This window comes from Callorhinus ursinus, unplaced genomic scaffold (genome assembly GCF_003265705.2).
Source record: "Callorhinus ursinus isolate GAN/ISIS: 27379988/994484 unplaced genomic scaffold, GSC_fseal_2.0 scaffold35, whole genome shotgun sequence".
NCBI lineage: Eukaryota > Metazoa > Chordata > Mammalia > Carnivora > Otariidae > Callorhinus > Callorhinus ursinus.
The window spans coordinates 8310263-8328727 of record NW_027397097.1 but is presented as its reverse complement, the minus strand read 5'-3'; the positions used below and the strand labels follow the sequence as shown (position 1 = coordinate 8328727).

At 47.2% G+C, this 18465-nt stretch overlaps 1 protein-coding gene across 1 annotated transcript in view; it reads left to right on the top strand.

Annotated features, from left to right (window-relative positions):
• The window catches only part of TENM4 (teneurin transmembrane protein 4), a 714583-nt gene that overhangs the window by 136335 nt on the left and 559783 nt on the right, over positions 1 to 18465 (top strand). Inside the window, exon 2 of the mRNA XM_073879780.1 lies at positions 6610 to 6665. The gene's annotated coding sequence lies outside the window, so the exon portion shown is untranslated. The remainder of the gene's footprint in view (positions 1 to 6609; positions 6666 to 18465) is intronic.

Below are 18465 nucleotides of genomic sequence, written 5' to 3'. Positions count from 1 at the left end.
GGCATCGCCACTGCCCCCCGCTTCTCTCAGCCTCGGATGCCCTTTTCCCACCCTTTGTCCGTCAACCACCTTCTTTGTCTCCAGGGTCCAGGCAAATGCTGCCTCTTCCAGCGAAACTTTTCCGATGCTGCCAAGGAGAATCCACAGCTCCGTCTCTCTTTCCCCGCAGCCCTGTCGCTTGGCCCTCCCTTGAGCACTCAGCATTCAGCTTTGGGTTTCAGCGCAGGCCGGTGTCCTTAACTGTAATCCTCTTGGGCCCATGACCTTGTCTGTTGCAGTCTCATGCCACCTTCAAATCTGAGCACGGGTCCACACACAAAAATAACGGAAGTGAGTGGAATTGAATGGATTTGGCTAAGAAAAGCAGCTCAGTGACCCTGCAGGCATGGGGCTGTGAGATGGCCCAGGGACTGGAAGGCTAGCATCCGTGGCTGTGCTGTCCCAGTGGAGACAGAAGGGAGCAGGTTGTTTTGGGATGGATGGTTTGGTCCTTGATGTCGGAAAGCAGCCTTCCCAGGGCAGCTCCAGAACAGCCAGGCCCACAGCCTCCAGGAACTGGGCCACCTGCGGTCAGGCTGCTAGGGGGAGCTGGGCAAGACATGATTATATCCCCCTGAATGAAGTTAGGGACCCCCCCCTTGGGCCTGGATCAGCCACTGCTCTGTGGCTCTCCCTGCCCCTGCCTCATTCCTAGCCTCACCCCGCCCATCCATCCTCATGGCAGCCAGAGTGCTTGATCTCAAGGACAAATCTGGCCCTGTGATCGCCCAGCTTAAAAACCTTTGATGGATGAGCCCACTGCTAGAACCTGGCCCATGAGGGCTTCTAGGCTCCAGCCCTGCATGCATCTGTGCTTCCAGAGGTTTCACTTCACCTCCTGCTGCTGGTGCTTCTCAGAATAGGTCCACATTTCACATCCCTTGCTGTGGACCTTTTTGTCTTGCAAACATCGTACTCCAGAGTCTTGCTTGAAGCCTGCCTTGCCCAGTCCCATCCCACTAAAACTGACCCCTTCCTGGCTGGGTCCCACTGAGATTACAGACCCCCCCCCACCCCAGTGGTAACACTCGTCCCTTTTAGTGTAGGGAGTGTGTCTAACTGACCGTCTTTAGTAGTAGAAATCATAAAAGCAATGAGTGCTGACCAAGACTGACCTGCAGGCCCCTGCTAGCTGTTTGAGAAATGCTATTCCATAGAATTCTCCCCAGGTTGGGATGAGGATCTCTGCTTTGCTGATGAGGAAGCCGAAGCTCAGAGAGGTTAGATGACTTTCTGTGTGTCACACAACTCATGTGAGTCAGAATGGCGATTCGAGCACGGTTCAGGCCCATGCTGTCTCTGAAAATCTTTCTGGCCACCAACTCCAGTCTGGGTCTGACACACCGAATAGGCAGCCAGCGATTGCTTGTTGAGCGAAAGGGTGAGCATGAAGCTGCTGGGGGGAAGAGTTGATGTTTCAAGGAGAGCTGACTTGCTTGGGTTTTAAAAATTACAAAGGCCCTCTCATGTGGTTCCTGTGGGTCTGGTTGAAAAGAAGCGATGGTCTCCTACATCTTGGATTCTTATTGGACACTCCATGTTTTTAGGTAACTCATAAAACCATTACTATCTCTCGCACAACCCCGAAAACTACCTCATTCTGAGAGCAGCTGGGTGTAGTGTGTCCCCGGCTGGGGGCACCTGCAGAGGAGGCAGCTGTGGGGAGGCCGTCCGGACGAGGACACAGCTGGTCTTGGGAAGGCCAGTTAACGCATCGGGATGTCACTCTTGAGTCTCCCAAGCCGTGGCAGGTTGTTAGGTCGTTAAGGATGGGGCCTTGTGGCTAGAGTACAATTTTCTCATCCTAAATTGCTTCATACCTGAAATATGTCATTTTTGCGATCTCACACACGCACAAAATGAAATCTAACTGAGAGAGTGACAAAGGAGAAAATCTCTGACTCTGAAATACCCAGAAGAAAGCTAAAGTGAACATGTTTTCAGGACCTAATCAGCAGCAGAAGTCCAGGAGAAAAAAAAAAATCCGAGCACCAACAATGATGAAGTTGGAAACTGCACATCCCTCAGGGGAGAGCGCCTCCTTACTCAGACAGCTGGTGGCAATATGCCCCAGCTTTGCTGGGGTCAGCAGAGTTTTTTGAAATCAGCTCCCCCGCCTGAAGGAGCGGTACGCAGAGCTCAAGTAGCATTACCGAGCCTCGGAGTTACTGGAACCTCACGAGCAGGGACAGCAAGGGCTACCAGAAAGGAGGCATTACCCTGTGCCGTCACCAGCCCTGCTTTGTGGGTCAGTGGTGCCCTTCCCTTGCAGGTCCTGACCCACTCAGGCCTCGAGTCCATCTGGATATAGTGGGAAACCCAGCAGGACTTCGGTCCTTCTAGTGGGTGGAGCTTGGACGCTCAGTACCCCTTTTTCCAACCACAGAGTACCTTGGACGATGTGCCTCAAAGGAAAACTCCAGTAAATAGCCAGAGGAGCTCACTTAGTGTGGGGGTTTAGGGCTTCTTGGAGGAGATAGTGTTTAAGCTGAGAGGCTTGAAGGATAAATTTGGGTTAGCCAGCAAAGAGGAGAGTAAACAACTTTCCAGGCAGATGGAACAGCACATCCAGGGCCTTGAACTGGGAAGAAGAATGACCCACTTGAGGCTCTGCAAGGAAGCCAGTGTGACTAAGTACAGAGACTGGAGGGGAGATGGCTGTATCGACAGAGACCCAAGCAACACAGAAACTGGGTCCCAGAAGCACCCTTTTCAGGCACAGGTGCACATTCTGGACTTTGGATTTGATCTTTAACGGGATAGGAAGCTGTCAAAGAGCTTTAGGCAGTGGAGACGATCTGATCTGCATTAAAAAAAAAAAATCCCTCTAGTTTCTGGATGGTGAGAGGATATGGGGAGCAGTTAGGAGGCTAGGTGAGAGGTGATGGTGGATTGGTGAGGGTCGGGGTGCTGGAGAGGGAGGAACATGAACAGGAGCAGAATTAAAGTCTACTTAGGAAATAGGACAGATGGGACTGGGTGACTGCTGGGGAGAACGCACAGGGTGGTATCAGGACAGGCCTCCAGATTTCTGGTGGGGCAACAGCACCTGGTAGCACCATTTACTGTGATGGAACTCACTGGAAGAAAGCTGAAATTAAGAGTCAAGGCAAGAGACCAATGGCAAACTCTATGTACCAAACAGGAAAGAGGCTAACACCCAACCAAGCAATGGGCAAAGGACTGTGAATGTGCATTTCCTAAAAGAAGAATTGCAAATGGCCAAGAAGCATAGAAACAGATGTTCAACTGATATCCAAAAATGCAGACTAAAATAACTAGGCTCCATTTAACTATCACATTGACAAAGATAAAAAAGCACATTAATGCCTAAAACTGATGAGATCATGAAGAATTGGCATGCCTCTGTGCTGCTGGTGGGAATGGAAAGTGACACAGTCTTTTGTGGGGGGCAGTTACAAATTTCTTAAAAATGTCAAGCTATCAGATCATGATCTCAGGGTCGTGGGATCAAGCCCCACGTTGGGCTCTGCGTGGAATCTCTTTGGGATTCTCTCTCTCCCTCGACCCCTCATGCCCACTCCCATGCTTGCTCTCTCTCTCAAAATAAATAAATAAAATCTTTTTTTTAAAAATGTCAAGCAATAAAGGGGAGCCTGGCAGGCTCAATCAGTGGAGCATGTGACTCTTGATCTCAGGGTCATGATTCGAGCCCCATGCTGGGTGTAGAGATTACTTAAAAATAAAATATTTTTTTAAAAATGTTAAGCAGTGGGGCACCTGGGTGGCTCACCTGGTTAAGTGTCTGGCTCTTGACTTCAGCCCAGATCATGATTTCGGGATCCTGAGATCGGGCCCCACGTGGGGCTCTGCGTTACCATGGAGTCTGCTTGGGATTCTTTCCCTCTTCCTCTGCCTCTCCCTTCCCCTCTGACCTTCCACCTGCTCACTGTCTGTCTGTCTGTCTCTGTCTCTCTCTCTCTAAAATAAATAAATAAAATCTTTTTAAAAAATGTTAAGCAGTGTAGTCTAAGTATACAATCAAGCAACCACAAAGAGATACACGTACAAAAATATTAGAGTATTTTCACTAGTGAAAAAATGAAGACACCTATATGTACATTAATAGGATTAATTGTGCATTTATGTAACCCTTTAAAAAAGATAAAAATCAGTGTGTATAATAGGATCCCATTTTATAAAGTATCTGGATGTGTATGTATGTGAATGTGCGTGCGGGTATGTATACAAAAAGGTTTGGGAGGAAGCCTGTCTAAAATCATATTGCTAGTGGTAGGTGAGTTTTTATTATATTTAATCAGTGTGGGTAAACAGAAAGAAATAATCCTTTAGAAGAAGAGAAAAGAGTAACTGCAGTGTAACAGAGATTTTAATTAGAGTCGCTGGAAGGGAAGCCAAGCGAGGGTGACTTATCCTGACTCCAGCTAGCGGGAGACTTCATGGAAGAGGTGTCAGCCCGAGAATGAAAAATCATTGCTTTCCTGTGTCTGCACAACTTTGTAGCTTGTATTCATGAGAAATGGGGAACCCTCCAGAAAGTCTGAGCCAGTTCTACAGGCCTTTGAGTCTCTTTGCTCTCTGGTCATAAAAAATTCATGCCAATTAATTTTCAACCAGATGACAGGAAACAGAAGCCTAGAGCTCTAGAAAGATACCCAACACCAGGTTCGATCAGTGCCCAGTACAGTCACTCCACCACTTTCTCCCACTTCCCATGACTCGCTTGGGCTCTTCTGCTCATTTGCAGTGGCAATGGCATTCCTGGATATTATGTTATCAGCCCTTTCTGTTTCCTTGGTTACTATCTTGGATCTTTGAATAAAGAATCACTTTCACTTCACATTTTCTAAACTTGGTTTTAGAAATTCTGCAGCTTCTTACCCAAGTGCCCTTTTGGGAACTTAAATATGCATTGATACAATCTAGTCACTTTATGGAAAAGCTGGCGACCTAACAAAACAGGATGACCCTGCCTTGACTTGGAAACAGAACTTAATTGGGGGCTTGATGCAAACTGGGGGTCTGCAGAGGGGTGGAGAGGAAACAGAAAATACCCACAGAGCCCGGGGTCGGAAGTGAGCCAATGGGGGCCCCCAAGTCCCAGTTCCTTCGGTTCTGGGCTATGTGACCTCAGGCAACTTTCTTGACATTCAGTAAGCATTAGATGCTTTTGACATTTCAGCTTTGAAATAGGACAGACCTATGTTCCAAGGTCTGGCTGCAGCATGACGAGAGACCCCTAAACCAGCCTTCCCAAGACAAAGTAGGGGCATCGCTGGGAAGTGCAGAGATGAGCATTCTGAACTTTAAAAGTTATTTATTTTAATGAGTATTAGGAAAAAAACCATAAAAACAACACTTCAAACCTATGACTTCATAGAGATTTGTATATAGAATGGTCATGACTAAAAATTCCTTTAAGCTGTTAGCAACTATTTTGCTGTTAGAGAATCTGTCTGAGTTGAAAGATTGCCTTTCAGTGGGCCTTAGAGACAAGGGGAGTGGGGAAATAAAGTGCAGCAGAAACTTTTTAAGAAAAAATCCATTAAAATAAAGTTAAGCAAAAAATGTGAATCAGCTTGGAAAAATTAGTAAACGATAGTAGAGGTGAGACATCACTACGGCAAAAATTGGGCAAGTGGTGCCAACATGATTGCAGTGGGTCTTGGATGGACCTCGGAACCTCCCTGAGTTGCAGTTTTCTTGTCTGGAAGATTTCCCAGGGTGGCTAGGAGGCTCAGGAGATAATATCCGTAGATATTACCAGCTCAACAGTACGGACTCATTGTCACATAGTAGGGATTCAAATATATGTTTCCTTCACGTCTCCTTAGCTTTGTGTTTTTAAGGTAAAAGTGATCTCTGGGATGGGCCAGTTTAGTTTCCTTATTTTGCAGATGAGGTAACTGAACCCAGACTGGGGAAAGACCAGCCCAGGGTCCCTCCTGTCACTGGCTCTTCCTTCCCCTGGGCTCTGCTGTGTACAGTGCCTGCCGGAGACCTGACCAGGGCCCAGGAGTCTTGGGGAAGCCAACAAAGCTGATGTCGGAATAAAAAAGAGTTAGTAATGTGAACAACAGTTGAGGTATAATACTGGGGGTTCCAGGGGGTGTGGGGGGGGAGCATGGTGATCTGCGTGTGACTTTTCAGTATAGTATACCTTTGTGGTCCCTGCTTTGCAAAATGGTGAACTCTGTGCATTAGAAGAGAAAAACTGGAAAAATACCCTAAAATGTTGAGCGTGAGTATGTTGAGGTGGTGACATTTTTGTTTGCTTTATTTCTCCTGGTATTTCAGTGGTCTTTTGCATTTTTACATTTATGAAAAAGAAAAATAAGTGCCAAAATGATGGAAAGGCTGAATTTTCTGTACTGAGGGTTGAACACCATTGGCGCCCTGCGTGACACATAACTATTAATTATCATACTTCATTTTTTAATAATGCCCTTCTAGCCCCTGACCATTAGCAATTTCCCCGGTTCTGTGGGATCATAAGCAGCTGGGAACTGATACAAGGTATTAAACCTCTGATGCATTTTAGTCCAGTGGTCTCAAGGGATTAATTGCGATCGTCTTCTTGTTTTGCAGATGGAAAAACTGAGACTCAGAGAGGGCTAGTGATCTCCCGGACAGTTGGTCAGTAGGTAAGTGATAATGCTGAAAGTGAGCTGGAAACAAGATATGCTGCTAGTTTCCGCAACCAAAATCTCTGCAGGCTCATTGTCCCAATCTCGTGACTTTTCTGATGTGTGCAATTCAAGACAGGAAATAAGATGAGTTGGTTTGAGGCATTTGGATATGATCTGCCCTGTAGTTTCTGTCTGTTTTCACTGTTGAGTTGGAATGTTTAATAAGCAAGTTTGTGAAGGCTTCCTGGGCATTGCCTGCCTATAGTGGATCGTTCCCGGGGAATGGTAGGGCTCATTAAAACCTGGCCCACACTGTGGCTAGTTTGACATCACTGATCCTTCCAGAGACCCATCAGTTTGGTGCATCTAGAACAGAGAGCCTGGGACGAGGGGGTGAGGGGAGCTGCGTTTCAGTCCCACCATCAGCTGTTTTGTGACCTTGCACAAGCCACTTAACTCACAGGCTTACTGGTTCTTTCAAACCATTTTTTCCCCAGAATATTTGGTGTCAGTCCTCTGTGCCAGGCACTAAGGATAACAAGATGCATACAACGCAGGCTTTGCCCTGGAGGCACTCACAGACCAATTTATGAGTGCCTTCATTTCCTCATTACTGTCTCACCATGAAAATCTCTAACATCTGCTTTGGAGTTTACAGTCTGTAGGGCGTTTTGTGATCTTCCCCCAAACTCCGTAAGATGGAAAGAAGCTGTTATTGCCATTTTGCCACGAAGAAAACCATGGCTCGGGGAGTTGGCAAGGCCATACAGTGGGGAAGGGTTAGAGCTGACCTTGAAACCAGAGTTCCCAACTCCAAAGCATTTGCTTCCGGTAACAGCAAACTGTTCTACCTTTAGCCTTTAGCCTTTGAACCCTACCCCTTAGCAGTGAGTAAAACACCAGGGAGATCAGCACCGGGAGGGAGCCCATGCTGGTGGAAGGATACTTTTTGGCTAAGGGGTACTTTCTTGTATCTAGCTAATGATTCCAGAAAGCAATGCCATCTCTGACTGAGAATGAAGGCAGCCTTGGGCTCTGGGTAAGTTGATAGCCAGAAAGAAATTATGCCCCCTGGCAGAGGCCTAGGGCCACCTCCAGGTGGCTGGTACTCAGCATATCAGAGGGAATCCGCCCTGAGCCAGAGGGGCACAGACCCCTTCTTCCGCAGTGACCCTACTGAATGCTGTTGCTCTCCACCAAAGCTTGATGATCCTGGTAATGCCAGCTTTTGCAGAGTTGCCTGGCCTCAGGCAAGACGTGGAGAATGATATGGATTAGAGGTTGTGCTGTTTGTTTGTGGGGATAACAACTTGAGCAAGAAGCTCTTGGGCTCCCTCAAAGTCTGCAATTTCAAAGGGTGCATGAATAACCTCAGGGACCGGGACCGGTTTTCCTGCTTTATAGTATGTCTGTGTGTCATGAATTGTAGCTATGCTTGATGAAGATGTACTGACATGTGTGTGATACACAGGATGTGCGGGATTTATGGAGAATGCAGGTGTGCGAGTATGGGATGTGGAATCTGTAAGGAGTGTGTGTGTGTGTGTGTGTGTGCACTTAATCTCTAGGAAGCAATTTATATGGAAAAAAAGAGACATGGCTGTAATTTTTCAACAGGACCAAGAAATGGGCTTTTATTAAGTATCATTAAACTCTTATATTACAAGGCAGAGGCCAGCCTTGCTTTCATCCCGGTTTGGATCACACAGCTCTCCCTTGCCCTGTTCTTTAGTGTCAGATAAAAACTCCCGACTATTTGTAGCGATCTCTCCAAAGCTGTTTCTCCCCCTTCCTCCTCTCCCCCCGCCCCCGCCCTACCCTGCTGCTTGTCTGATCTCTCCGCTCGGACCCCGACACAGACAGGGCTGGTGTCAGGATTGACAGATGATACCTGCGGGTGTGCCTGGAATCTGAGCATCCTGCGTCTCATGTTGTTCCAGCAGGAGACTTTAGGGTCTTTGTTTAGGAGGTGCTCCAAGCCGAGAGAGAGATCGGGGCTCCTTCCTTTCCCGGAGGGTCACTTACAGCCAGTGACACCCGGCAGTACTGTGTGTGTGCAAACCCTTTCCTTTAGGGATTGGGTTTCCCCTTGTCTGACATGGGAGGAGGAGAAGCTCTGTTGAAAGGTAGGTTTCGCTGTGGACTGAAAGCCTTCTGCCAGGTCTCCTAAGGAAGCTGGTTCCCAGAGTGATTATCTTTCCTGAGCTAGGAGTGAAGTGCTCTGTGACAGGAAGCTTGGCAGGCTTAGCAACAGGCTTATCAAACCGTGCTGCAAGAATGTTCATTCGTGTAAACAGGTGTGAGTCGGTGCAATTTGGTTCTTTGTGCCCTGGCCTAGTTCTGGGGCTGGTGTGTTCTGATTTGCATGGCTCCTTTTCAGAAGTAGTATGTTCCGTCAGGTGCAGAGTTATGCCTGCATCGTCCTTGCTCACCCCCACAGTACGCAGCATGGGGGTACCCGGCATGGGGTTGAGTGTGCAGCGGGGGGATAGCCAGTGTTTGTGGTCTATAGAGGAGCCCCTGGCTGTGGGAGCAGAGTCCCCCAGGCTGGGATACTCATGCCTTCTGTAATATAACAGGCCTACATTTGACTCCTAGCGTGGCCTCTTACTACACCAACACACTCAATTTCTCTTGGTCCTGGAGGACCTGCCCTACTTGGAATATTCTGCCTAGTTCTTGCTCACAACTCCACTGGAGTGGCCAACCTCTGGTCCCTATGGCTCCAGCCATTGGCTCAGAACTGGCTCCACACCAGACGGGCCACTGAACATCACAGTGCTGCCGCACATCCTGGGGGGGTTGTCCTGCCTTGACCTTTATACCTACCCAGACGGACCCTCCAGGACTGGGACAATAGCCCACATTAGCTCTTCCAACACCCTTAATGACCCTTAATAAAAGACATTCATTAAACACCTTACTAGGTGCAAGGCAGTATGGTAACGTCTTAGATATACTTTCTTTTTTCTAATTTTTACCTCCATTTTTCCAGATAAGCTATTTCAAAGAACTTAACATGCCAGACAGTACTCAGGTATTCAGTGATAATGCTGGGATCTGAGCCCAGGTGTTTGGACCAAAAAGTTTATGCTTTCGTCATATGTAAAGTGTATAACACACGATGACTAGCAAAAAATGGTTATCACCTTTTAGTGATGGTGCTTTTGAAAGTAATTATTAGTAAAGCATTTATCATAGTGCATCCTAATTGTTGGTTGTGGTCTTCTCGCACTAAATGGTGAGGTTCTTGAGGGCAGACACTAGAACCTTAGCCCCTAGCAGGATACAGGGTCTATGGCAACTAATCTATAAATATTGGAAGGACCAACTATATTAATAATGACCAACTTTCCTGATTGCTGACCTTTTGCTTGACAGTGCTAAGTGCTTTGTATAAATTATTTTGCTTCTTAAAATAACCCTATAAGATAGATACTAATATTATAACCATTTTCCACTATAGAAAACAGAGGCTTGAAACATTTGGGTAACTTTCATAGGTTATCCATCTGTTAGGTGGCAAAGCTGGAGGTGGGAGCCCAGCTTCCTGACCCAAGAACATGGTGCTAAGCTGCCATGTTTTGCTTTGCCAGGATGTTCTGGCCTCCCCTAGATGTGCCAGTGGACCACATAGCCACGGCCCATGCCCATGACTCCTTTGGTAAATTCCTGAAGCTGTCACTCAAATCCTGGGGACAAAGCTAGTGAAGGCCAGGAGGCCACGGTCATGTATCAAAGACAGTAGGAAGAGCCACTAATTACTAACAGGAAAGTAGACTGGATTTATAAGACACAAGTGGGGCAGAGTCAACATCAGGCACAACCTTTTGAGGTCCAGGAAGAGCAGGGGTGAAGTGTTTCAGTGGCACTTTCCAGGGGAATTTCTTAGGCTTGGCAAGTGTGCCCGCAGACTCATTGGCGAGTGAGGCTGGGTGAGGGGACAGGTCTGCGTGCATTGCTCTCAAGGGAGGGCCTTCCCTTCTAGTACCTTCCCACAAGACCTCACAGGCCAGTGATTTATTTCATCATGTGAAGCCTCATCTTATGCAAGCCGAAGAAATGGTACTCCTCCTTCATTGCCACAAGATAATTGACCCCTTGTGACTTTGTCCAAAGGGTAACAGGAGCATGTGTTTTTAAGTGAAAGGTTAGCAAGCACCAGGGAGGCAGCTTTGAGCTGGGAAAGAGGGGGGCTTGGAATGGCTCTGGGGGCGGCCGAGGAGGGACTAGGATTCCAGCTGTTGACTCTTGACCAGGCTGGGGTTCCCTCCGCATGCCTCCAGGCTACATTTGGTGTCCCTGGGACTCCGGTGAGGTGCGCTGGTGCCCTCGTCTAAATGCTAGAACAAAAAAACAAATAAATAAAAATAAAAATAAATAAATGCTGGAACAAGAACAACTGTTTGGGGAGACACGAGTGAACACTCTGTGGCCAAGAGAAAAGTAAGCATAATGACATGATGACGTATCAGTGAGAGCCTTTGTGGGCAAGTCTTTGGGTGGGCTCGGGGCTTTGCCCTTCTGGAGGCTGGACCTGTGCATCCCAAAGGCGGTGGTGCTGCTGAGCCTGGGAGCTGGAACCTGAGGCCCTTAACTCTTTTCCTCCATAGCCAAGAGGCCCTTCCTCTTTCCTTGGAAACCATGATCTACAGAGCCCTGGGGGCCTCGTGGACTTCTCCCTGGGACTTGCTTTGGAGATAGGTGGACAATTCTCTGTTGGCACCTGGGCCCCCACCCGTTGATCCTCTTCTTGTTCCCACGTTGGGCTTCTCTGTTGCCGAGACTGATGTTCGCCTGGGATGTACTCCCCTAGCCAGACTGTTGGTTTACAGCCCACATCTGTTCTCGCTGGCCATCGTGCCTGTTCTGATCGGTTGCTGTCTGTGTCATATCAGTTCTTAAATATTTTGAATTTCACTCCTGCTCGCAAGCCTTCCTTTGTGCAGAGCCAAAATGCCCCATACCAGCTGCATCCTGACTCCGGTACACGGGGCCCGTGCCAGCCTCTCAACCACGGCTGCACAGAGCTGAAATGGTTTTTGCCTTCGAGAAGGGCTTGTGGTGCTTCCTCATCCCTTCCAGGGCCTCAGAGTCACCCACATGTCACCGGTCACACAGCCACGTGGGGCTCGGCAACGTGTCTGTCCTTCCCACTGCAGCCAAAGCGAAGGCCCTGATGTTGCTGTGGCGGTTGACCGGGGGGCAGGAGGTGGTGTGTTCGGCCCCAGTCCCTGGCGTGTGCCTCCAGCAGGCAGGGAGTGTGCTCTCCTGCCTGCCCTGGGACATGACTCCCAGATTCACTTAGCCACGCCTCTAGGAACACGCTCCTTCCTCCAATGAGCACAATGTGCCAGCTTCTCTGGCAGAATTCCTTATGACTCTGTTCTGTCCTTCCTCCTCTTCTTAAAAAAGAGCAAAAGGAATGGCAGAAGTAACGTTATATGAAAGAAAGCTCATGTACTTGGGACTCAGGCAAACCAAGATTTCCGTCCAGGCTCTGTTCCTCATTTGCTGTTTGACTTTGTGGAAATGGCTCAATTTTCTGGCCTCAGTTTCCTTGTCTGGAAGATAAGGATGACAGAACTGACAACTGACAGTTACCATGTGCCTGGCAGAGTTTTGAGCATTTACATGACAACCCCTCCTCTGCACCCGACGTAGGTAACATTCGTCTCTCCTCATCTTGCAAACGAGGACACTGAGGCACAGAGTGACAGAGTGACTTTCCCAAGGTCACACAGCTAAGTGGCAGAGCCCATACTCAAATGTAGGTAGCCGGCAGCAGAGGTCTGCACTCCAGACCTCTCCAGCTCTATCTCGATTCCCGAGTAGTGTGGTTGGAGCTGAGGGCGCTCTTCCTACAAGCCAGTTCTGCTCCACTCTTGTTCTGTGTCTGATGGAAAGAGAAAAAAAAACTCCTTCCATTCACTGAGTACGACCACGTGCTGGGTGCTGCCCTATGTGCTTTTCATTCATTATCTCATTTAAATTTTCCGGTTTCTCTCTCTTTCTCTCTTAGAGAGCATGTGTGCACATTCGAGCAGGTGGGGGAGAGGGGCAGAGGGAGAAGGAGAGAATCTTAAGCAGACTCCACACAGAGCTCACAGCCCAACTTGGGGCTCAATCCCATGACCCTGAGATTATGACCTGGGCTGAAATCAAGAGTCAGGTGCTTAACCGACTGAGCCACCCAGGTGCCCCCCATCCTTTATAATATTGTGCCAATTGTACAGGTGAGGGGACAACAGAATGGGCATCGTTTGAGGTAGTGAGCTCCCCATCAAAGGAATGATCGAAACGGGAACAAGATGGCCTCTTGATGCGGCTGTACTGGGGATTCTGGCCCTGGATTGTTAGATCATCCCCTACATTCCACAGTGCTCTTCAGTGCCTGGCTCAGGACTTGAACACTATCAAGTCCCCAGGGTTTTGCCAGAGTAGAAAGGGAAGATGGGAAGTAGTCCCCTGAGCTAATTCCAGTGTTTCAGTGTTTCCTAGAAAACATACACTGACACTGAGAGAGAAGCAGAGGCCAGTGAAGTGGTTTCTGCCTGTGGCTAGAATCTATATGACTAGCAGCCAAGAAGCCCAGATTCTAGTCTAGGTTCTGCAGTTGGTTGAGAAATCTTTTAACCTCTCTGTACCTTTTATTCAAAAGAAATAATAATAGTTACTGTGTTAATAAAATAACGCATACGTGTAACTTGAAAGCATCATGCCAATGAGAGTTGTTAGCATATACTCTTCTCCCTCCTGATGACACCTTCAACTTAGAACAGCTCCAAAAATTGAATCAGGGACAAATGCTATCTCTGCTAGGGTTAGAGGCTGGGAGGAAGTGTGACTGAAAATGAGCAGAATGGAGCCAACCCTCATTTTTAGATTAGAGAGTCTCTAAGCCTCAAGCAGAAATCTACGTCTACGTAGGCAAGAGAAGAAAAAATGGAGAACTTACCTTTGAGTTTCCTTGCAAACAAGGGAAAAAGGGAAAGCTGATGGAGTATGTATTCTCTTTGGCTAACTAACGTCAGGTCTTTGGTGAGGAGTGAGCATAAATGACAAGCTACTAGCTAGGCATAGAGGGATAGAACTTGTGCAGGAATGGCAAATGCATGATGCATTAGGTTGGCTTCTTGGGACAAGACTCCAGGGAGATATGCGTGCAGAAAGTTTGTTAGGTTTGTCCCCAGGATCAGCATTTGTAAGGGAAGTAAGATTGGATCAAGGGGGGAGTTGAACTTCAATGCGTCACAACATGGACATCCACTGACCCCATGGGGAGCTCTCGAGCTGGGATGGCCCTTCAGATACCCTGCATTGAACCTGGGGGAGTTGGTCTCACTGCCCTCTGCAGCAGCAGCTGTGGGCGGGCTGCCCCTGGGTGAGGCAGCTTTCTTGGCCAAGGGCCATTCCCAGAGAGGGACTCCACTGAGAGCTGTCAGCAGCCAACGGCAACAGTCCCTGCAGCTGGAGGGATGAGTGCCTTCGTCCCAGAGGGCTTTATCTGGGCAGCATGGCCCAACATCCACCACACATGGCATGCAGGCTGCTCTTTCTTCCATACACCCCACCGCAGACCTCGCTAATTGAAACGGCTCTCTTACCACCATGCTCAGATGAGGCCTCAGAATTTGTTCAAATACAATGCTTCAGATAAACGTTATCAACCAGTTGGAATTGGCTGGTGAGAAGGAACCCACTTGCTACCTGTGGCCTCTGCGTCTGTAGGAGACACTTACTGATGGCATAATAAGAAGTCTCCAGTGTTATGATTGTTCTTACAAGATCGAACAGTTATCAGGAATCACTGCGGAGTGCTTGTGGACACCCTACCCCACTGGGTGGGTTGGAGACTCTCGTGTTTTCCCTGAACAGGGTAGTTAGGGAGTGCTGGATCCAGCCTGGTCCTTGGGCCTCCATTTCAGCGAACTTTGCAGATGCTGCGATGGTGAGGAGACTCGGTGATCACAGACTCACTGTCAGGGTCAATGGGATGGGACTGGCACTGAAGCCGACAAATGGACTTGTTAGGACTTTTGATGAATGAGACTTCGGTCAGCCCAGCTGGGCAGCCATCGGTAGTCTGGCAGCAGCACTGAGGGACCCACCTGGGTCTCTGTGCCGAATGCCCAGGCTCTCTCATCTGTCATCCTGCTCCATTGAGGACGTTGCTTTTGCTAAAGGGAGGCCTTTTGCTGTCACCTGAGGTCCGGTTCCATCAAAACCAAGGGTCCGTTAGGCTGTTGTTAAAGAGGAGCGATAGAGGCCCCTATTCTGTGCCAGATAAGCAGCTAAGCCCATGGGATACAAAATTAAAACCAGTGGCTCACCCCCTCACCCTGGAAATGCAAACTGGTTGTTTTTTTCTCATGTTGTATAAATGGATGTCATGGGTCCCTGATACCGTGAAGCTTCCGAGCTCTTACAGGCAGTGTGTTGATTCTGCCCTCTGCCCTTGAGTCTATGACTCCTTTGCACAGGGAGAAATTTGGAATCCTTCTGGTGAGTGGAAAGGAGGCTCACTCCTCTCTGATACAGGTTTTCTGTGTGACCTTGGTCAGGGCGCTTGACTTCTCTGGTCACCAGTGTTACCTCAACGTCAATGTAGAAAGAGGCCACTGCAATGCCTTAAGAGCCTACTGTTGGGGAAGCTCCTTGTATAATGCCCTGTACACAGTAGGTGGTCTATAAAGGATACCATGTTTTCCTTCCCCAGCCCCAGCCTATGACTTAGTGAGATCAGTGGAGAAGTATTTGCTAGACATTGATGATCTACAGAGCACGAGTATTTCCCCCCACGAATGCTGTAAATCTCTGTTGGGCGACCCAGGCCTGAATTGGTTCCTGGGTCTCTGTCTGTCATGTTTCTCCCTGGACCCCCAGGGGGGCAGCTTACATACTCAATACCTCTGACCAGCCCTGACTTGGCGAGAGTTCCTCTTCATTTTTGTCACTCCTCCCAGTGTTCCTTCTGAGTGGGACGTAGCCAAGATTGCTCCGAAGAGGTGGCTGTGGCAAATAGAGACGGTCCTGCACCAGGAGCTGGCTTTGTGGAAACAGAACACTCTCTTGACGTCTCTAGGACATGTTCTTCTCATTTATCGAGGACGGTAGTAATACTTTCCTTGCTAACATTCTCTGAGGGTCGCATGGGACCGTACACATGAGAGCATGCTATAGAACAAATATGTGATCTGTGGTTATGGATGCTATCGTTCCTCTGTGGATTTCCATCTCTTGACCTGGCCCCAGTTGCTCCCAACACAAGGTCCCAAATATATTTGGTCTCTGATGATAACTTGTCCAGCAAGCTGTCTGTGGATATCTTTACTGTGACCCTTCTCAGTGAACTTGTTTTGGTTATTTATGTCTGTCTTCTCTTAAACTCCGAGACATTTAAGAACAAGGTCCAATCTTAGTTCATCTCTATCCCCAGTATGTAACAGATGCTCCATAATTATTTGAATAAATAAATGAAGATGAAAGATAATGGACGCTGTGGGTATCTGCCACATATGTGCTCTGTGTATGTAAGGCCTCTTGGGATCCTCACAGCGGCCCTACAAGGTTGGTATTATTCCACTCCCAAGAAAAAGAAATCAAGGCCCAGGGAGGTGCAGCACACAGTTGAGCAAAGTCAGAGTGACCAGCAGAGTGAGGGACGACAGCCTGGGAGCCCTGGACTCCCAAGTTAGTTGTCTTCTTCTCCATCGGACTATCCCTCTGTCTCCCTCCTTTTCACTGGTCATTGCCAAACAGCATTACAACAACAATAACAGGGAAAAAAAAATTACCTTCCATCTCACCACTTCTAGCAAGTCAGCTGTTTCCACTTTCCACATTCCCCACAGTCTCTTTCATACATATGTTTTTTTTATAACAGCATTATTGAGATATAATTCACATACCGTAAAATTCCCCCTTTCAAAATTGTACAATTCCGTGTTTTCCAGTAGATTCCCAGCGTTGTGCCACAATCACCACTGTCTAATTTTAGAACGTTTCATTAGCCCCCAAAGAAATCCCATTTTCATTGGCAGTCACTCCCCATTCCCTGCTCCCCCAGGCCCCGCCCACTGCTAATACTACTTTCTCTTTCCATGGACTTGCTTATGCCGGACATTTTATTTAAACAGAATCATATAAGATGTTACCTTTGTGGGGTGCCTGGGTGGCTCAGTCGTTAAGCGTCTGCCTTCGGCTCAGGTCATGATCCCAGGGTCCTGGGATCGAGCCCCACATCGGGTTCCCTGCTCCGTGGGAAGCCTACTTCTCCCTCTCCCGCTCCCCCTGCCTGTGTTCCCTCTCTCTCTGTGTCTCTCTCTGTCAAATAAATAAATAAAATCTTTAAAAAAAAATGTTACCTTTGTGTCTTATTTCTCGCTTTAGCATGTTTTCAAGATTCATCCATGTTGTAGCATGTATGAGTACTTCATTCCTTTTTATTGCTGACTAATTCATGCACACACACACGCACACCCCCCCCCATTTCATTTACCCATTTTTCAGTTGATTCAGATTATTTGTACTTTTTAGCTATTATGAACAATGCTGCTCTGAACATTCGTGTACAAGGGGTCGTGTGAACATGGATTTTTAGTTCTTTGGGGTGCATACCTAAAGTAATATGGCTAGGTCATATGATGAACATTTCCAGGAGCTGCAGTCCGTTTTCAAAAGTAGCTGTACCGTTTTATAATCCCGCCAGCAATGTATGAGGTTCCCAGTTGTTTTCACATTCTTTCCAACACTTTTCACTGTTTCTCTCCTTTTCTAACAGTCCTTATGGCTTTGAAATGACATCTCATGATTCAGATTTCCCTGATGACTTACGATGCTCAGCATCTCTACTTGCCCTTATTGGCCACTTTTGTATCTTCTTTAGAGAAATGTCTACTCAAGTCCTTTGCTCATTTCTTAATTGGTTTACTTTTCTTTTTATTGTTGAGTTACAAGGGTTCTTCTTCTATTCTGGATAGAAGTCACTCATCCAATTTATGGTTTGCAAATATTTTCTCTCATTCTATGTGTTATCTTTTCACTTTCTTGATAATGTTATTTGAACCACAAGTTTTTAATACTGATGAAGTCCAGTTTTGTTTTTTGTTTTGTTTTGTTTGGTCACTTGTGCTTTAGGTATCACATCTAAGAAACCATTGCTTAACCCAGAGCCTTGAAGACTTGATCCTATATTTTCACCTAGGAATTTTATAGTTTTATTTCTTACATGCAAATTTCTGATCCACCTTGAGTTAATCTTTGTATCTTGTGTGAGGTATGCGACCAACTTCATTTCTTTTGCATGTGGATATACAGTTGTCCCTGCACCATTTGTTGAAAAGGCTGTTCTTTCCTCATTGGATTGTCTTGGTGCTCCTGTCAAAAATCAACTGATCATAAATGTGAGGGTTTATTTATGGACTCTCAGTTCTATTCCATTGGCCCATTGTTCTGGATGTCTATCCTGATGCCAGTATCACACCGCTTTGATTACTGTAGCTTCATAGTAGGCTTGAAATTGAGAACTGTGGATCCTCCAACTTTGTTCTTTTTTAAGACTGTTTTGGGTATTCAGTGTCTTGAATTTATATATAAATTTTAGGATCCACTTATCCATTTCTTAAAAAAAAAAAATTCCAGCTGGGGTTTCAGTAGGGAATGCATTGAATCTGTAAAGCAAGTTAGGAATGTTGCCATCTAGACAATATTAAGTCTTTCAATTCATAAACATGGATGTCTTTCCCTTTCTTTGGTGTTTTGTGGTATTCAGTATTACACATATGACATATAAAGAAGTTTTGCACTTGTAAAG